The sequence below is a fragment of the Cupressus sempervirens genome, chromosome 9 (assembly GCF_028749045.1).
Source record: "Cupressus sempervirens isolate cs-2001-9-10 chromosome 9, ASM2874904v1, whole genome shotgun sequence".
NCBI classification, from domain to species: domain Eukaryota; kingdom Viridiplantae; phylum Streptophyta; class Pinopsida; order Cupressales; family Cupressaceae; genus Cupressus; species Cupressus sempervirens.
The window spans coordinates 472,123,342-472,129,341 of record NC_143126.1 but is presented as its reverse complement, the minus strand read 5'-3'; positions in this window follow the sequence as shown (position 1 = coordinate 472,129,341).

Sequence of the window (6,000 nt, the reverse complement as noted above, 5' to 3'; positions counted from 1 at the left end):
ACTGGTATTGATGAACCTTGTGCAAAAAATAATATTTTTTGACAATTAAAACACAAGAAATGCCAGTGGTTACTTCACCACTGTATGCACCAATAGCTTCTATACAAAACCCTAAAAATAGTCCTAAAATGCTAAGATTTGGAATGGGTCATCTTCAGTATGTTGTCAATCCTCAAAATACAATTGTAAGTGGAGTAAATGTAACTGGATTTGGAGGAGCATACAACAATACAACTAATAATTTACCTTTCAAATAGTCAATTGTGTTAGCAAAGCCAAATTTTAGTTTAAAGGAGTTTGTAGGGTAAAAGTACAAATCTATGTCACCTTTTAGGCTAACTTATTAGAATGACTAAATTTGAGTATTTCTATCCAATAGATGATTTTGTTCAAACATTTAATCTTGATAAATTTATTCTAGCTAAGTTATATATGGTCTCACACTTTTCCAATTGAAAATGTTTATTAAATGCCTGTTTTATGCTAGTTTGTATCCAATTACTAAATAAATTTAATTATTTCAAAAAAGTGATGTTTCAATAATTCTTACTATCTTTTATGATATTATTTTACTAACATATAAACACCATTTTATAGAGCTCAAAGTCAAGAATATTCTCATATAGAGTTTATAGTGTTTTAACTAGAAATAGTTTATTGTAATTAAAAATATATTAAATCATATAAAAAATAAATAAAAATTATGACATTCTAGAGGAGAGAGTCCTCTTCTAGAATGTATAATTTTTCTTCTGGATAGAGTAGATTTGTTTTGAAAAATGTGGTGGGAGATGAAAAATATCAATTTCAAGTGAGTTAAAATTTAAATCATTAGAGTAGAGAAAATATATGTCTAAAGTCTTTTTTTTTTTTGATTGTTCTAGCTATAGATGTTATCTATAACATAGTCTGAGTTCAAATAGAAATAAGTTTATTTCCATATATTTTTGTGGTGGGAACTAAACCCTTAATTTTTATCATTTTTCAGCAACTAAAACATTGTTTATAAAATTTAGAAAAATATATCAATTCTTATTCCAAAAAATTATTAAAAATTATAATAGAAAACTTTATCCATTTCTACACATTTCATTAGTTTACTTCATTTTCAAATTCTAAATAATAATACCAATTTTATGTCATTGAAGGTGAAGAGCTATACTTTTGTTAGCCTTTTCCTTTAAAAAAGGGTGACACAAGTTTATGCTTTTACCATGCATCAAAGTTTGATCAGACAAGCAAAAGAAACAGGTAAATTATGAAGACTTTGAAAGGTGATTCAATTGTTGAACATTAGGGATCTACTAATAGCATATTTCCAACATATGATCCAAACACCAAAATGATGAACTTCATGGTTGTTATGCCCCTAGCTAGAGATATCAACCCACTAGAAAATGTAATACATTGTAATGTTGTACAAGTTACTAGCCTTTAAATGGATTTCTCAAAAGTGAAAAATATTGACAAAATTAATATATCAAAAGAGAGTGAAAAAAAATGGTCTACTCTACACTTCTAAAAATGGAGAGGGAAAATAAAAGGCTTACAAAGATAATAGAAAAGTTATAGGCAGACCATGATAATGTGAAGGCCAAGGAGAAAGCAGCAAACAATAGGTTCAAAGAATTTCAAAACAAGACAAAGAATTCTTATTCTATAGAGCCAACTGTCTAGTATGAAAAGATGAATGAACAACAAAAAAATCTAACTAAAGAATTGGACGAGTGCAAAAACAGAATTTAGCATGAAAAAGCCTCTACTACACAAGTGTTCAAGTCTATAGGGAGTAGTGCACAGGTCAACAATAAATTGAAAACTGACCTAGACTCTGTTGTCAAGGAAAATAATAATTTGAAGATTAAATTGGAGAATGAAAGGAAAAATCAATCCTATACTGAAAATACAATCCATAATTTGAAGATGGCATTGGAGAATGAAAAGTAAAAAGATGATTCTAAGGCAAGGATAATTGATAATTTGCAGAAGGAATTGGGGAATAAGAAGAAAAAAGAGGAGTCTAGTGCAAATACAATCCACAATTTAGAGAAACAATTGGAGAGTATGAAGAAAAAAGAGGATTCAACTGCAAAGATAATCCTTAACTTGAAGAAGGAATTGGAGAATGTGAAGAAAATGGAGTCTAGTGCAATTGTAAACAATAATATAATCCACCATATGAAGAAGGAATTGGAGAATGAGAAAAAAAAAGAGAGGAGTCAGCAACAAAGAAAATCCTTGATTTGAAGAAGGAATTGGACAGCATGAAGAAAGAAGAGTCTAGTCAAACACTCCATGATTTGAAAAAGAAATTGGACAATGTGAAGAAAAAAGAGGAGTCAACTGCGAAGATAATCCATGATTTGAAAAGGGAACTCAAGGATGAGAAGAAAAAATAAGTAACTACTGCAAAGACAATCCAAGATTTGAAGAAGAAATTGGATGATGAGAGGAAGAAAGCAACTAATTGGCAAGCACAACTAGAGAAAATATAGAAAAAGAGTAAAATAGAGATGTTTGAAATGAAAAAAGGGATGGAGAATGTAATTACACAAATTATAAAGACATCTTTTGAAGACCACCATGTCAAGGATACTATAATAAACATAGTTAATTTTATCGAAATTTTTTTTTGGGAGAAACTAATGAAGAATAGTGATAGTTTGTTTGAATGGCTCAATTTAGGCAACTTGCCTGAGGAAACCACTCCAAAATGAATTACAAGTTGCATTGAACCACTATCAATAATTAATGCAATTATAGATCAATTCCTTGATTCATATAAACATATCTCTTCGAAGTATTCATTGTTGATGAGATTACAACTATTTAGCTACAACCTAAAAAAAATAGAGCTTCCAAATGTTGCAAAATGGAGTGCCCTAAAGAACATCATTGGAGTTGGGTCATCTTCTGAAATTGTTACTATTAGTATCAGCGATAGTCATAGTTGATAGCACCAAGAAGTAACAAATTAGTATGAGATATAATTTTCTTAGTTGTTTCTCTTTAAATTCAAATTTTGGATTTAATTTCAACTTTGTTTAATGTTAATTGTTACAAGAATCAAGAGCTAGCATATCAAAATAGTTTGACACCTAGGCACTGGCATACTATTACTGCACAAAGCATCTAGAAGCATTTCCCTACTCCTACTTTAAAAAAATTGTACAATTGAAAATGTGGCAATGTGATTGTACACACATAATGTAGTAATAACCTAATTATATATACAATTACAAATTGACCTTCAACTATTGTTGCTCCCTTGTATCTATAAAAGAGAATTCAGGGTCATTTGACATTGAGTCATTCGCAAAGGGAATTCAGGATCATATACATTGAGTCATTTGCAAAGGGTTGTAATTGTTTGTTATTGTTAAATGTATTGCTAATTTATAATAATAAATTATAATACAATTTTTTGAAGAAAGCTTATTTTGTTAAATGCATTAAGTTAAAATTTCTTAAAGAAATATTATTCTATTAAATGTATTATGTTACAATTTCTTAAAGAAACTAGAATCAATGAAAATCTAAAAATGCCTAAAAACTAGAATGAATGAAAATCTCAAGTTCAACATGTATTATTGTATTAAAACTAGAATCAATGAAAATCTCAACATGCATAAAAACTAGAATCAATGAAAATCTAAACATGTGTAGACTCTAAAAGTAAAAACTAGGTTCAATGAAAATCTCAACATGTAAGTTTGTAACATCAACATGTGTAAAAAAAATTAAGCATCTATAAAAGGATAGTGAATGAAGGTCATAAATTCACTTCTACAAACATAATTAATTAATATATAGAGTCTTAGACATTGGTAAGACTAGAGCACATAAATTAATTTGAATTAAAATTGGCAAGACCAGAGCTACTAGCCTACTACTTGACACACACAAAAGTTAGAACTTGAAGTTGAGAAGCTGTTATAGTTGCCACTCCTCCTAAACTAGCTCAACATCCCTATCATCAGAATCCTTCTCATTTATTGCATATAACATTTCATTGTTCACTGTGTTTTCTTCAAAATCACTATTAGTATGCATGCCAAAGTCAACTTCATCTCCATTGCTTTCAGTATCAATACATTAACCACTGCCACTACCATCACCACTACCACGGCCACCGCCACTACCACTACCACTACCACTACCACTGTCACTTAGGTTTGAAATGTTGGTCATTCCTATTCTTTGACATTTATTTTTTCCAAATGTTGAGATCCATATCATAAGGGAAACTATCTACCTCATATCTAAAATTATAGAGCCTCAAACAATTATCCAAATTTTAGTCTAATTTGTTTCTAACCTTTCACTTCAGGAAGCCCAAAGTGTTAAAAACTCTCTCATCCTCTGTTGAACCCAATATCATTGTCAAACATAAATTGGTAGGCTTGAAATATTCTAGTATTGACTCTCTCAATTGATTACTCTGAACAAGGTTTTCCCAAAGCTTTGTTACTGCTCCCTCTTCGTTTGGATTCTCCATAAGATCATATTGTTCCCTCATTATGTTTGCAAAAGAATATTATTGATCTCTTAGTCGATATTCACCTATAATTCCATTTATAGTTACTCCATGGATTAATTTAGGTTTGAAAAAATGTTGAATGAAAGGCGTCATCCTTCTTTAAAAATCACTTGGATAGTTTAGAGACCAGTATTGAGGGAAAAAAATAGACATTTCTTCAAGTAGTTCCTTTAGAGGGAATTTGAATCTAATTTGCGATGAATGATTATAGAAAACTCACTTGACAGAGTCTTTGATCTTCTTGAAGTATTTACTTGTAACACGTGAAAGTAAATTCTCTAGTTCTAATTCTACTTCACTTCTTGCTTCATTGAGGTTGGAGTCAGGGTTGATGTGGCATAGTATTGCATTGGTATGCCGACTCCTTGTACCTTGGCACATACTTCATCATTTGCACCAATATGTAAAATGTTTTTAGGATTGTTCAAATCTGTGATTTCTATCCACTTTGCAAACTTTGATTCATCTAATGGTTATAATTGATAGAGAGTATCTAGTCTATTACATGTTATTTTACATAGCTCATTATATTTTACAATGTACATAGCTCTTTGTTGAACTTTTTCATAATATTTCTCATGTCCTGTAGCATAGAGAGAATAGTGGCTAAAGTTAAGAGTATCTTAACATTAGTTAGACTTGAATATAGCTGAGGGAATTTGTCTTAGATAGAGTGGATTAGTCCAAGCAATGATAGATATTTCAAGAATATTCAATGCACTGGTCCATCTAAAGAGATCCATTTGGCAGCATTGTCTTTAAGAAGCTTCCCAAATTGTTGAAATTCCTAAACTCATTTTGGAATTTGACAAAAGTAGTGATAAATCTCTTATTAGATTAAATATTCCACTTGACTTACACAACCAAAATTGTTGACAATTCTAAAATCTAGATTCATTTGATAGGCCATGCAATGAATGAGAATCGTGTAGGGTGCCAAACCATTCTTGATCTTTTTGCAAAGACTTCCTTTATGACCTTGCATAATCAAAGCTCCATCTACTCCAACACACACCAACCTTTTTAAAATCTCCATGTTATCCATACCTCCACAATCAATTAGAGTACTCTTTAGCAAATCATATAAATATTTGGTTGTTGCACTAAAATACAATTTAGCAACAGATAGTAGAAAGAATTGATGGAAAAAATCATTTACAGTATAAAAATGCATGCACACCTAGGAAGTATTATCAATTGATGTAACTTCATCTAGAGACAATGCAATTAAATTTGAGTGTTTTATTTTTTCCTTCATATCTTCTTTTTCAACCTATGCAAGACAACTAGCCTATTTCCACCCGCTATTTATTGAATGATGATTATTTGGATAGTTTCGACTTTAAAAAAGCATAATAAACCATTAATTGAAGGGTAATCTATCATAGAATGCCCTCTACTCAAAATATAAAAGACCACACTTAATTGAAAATTTCCCATATTTTGCACTTCCATTTCTT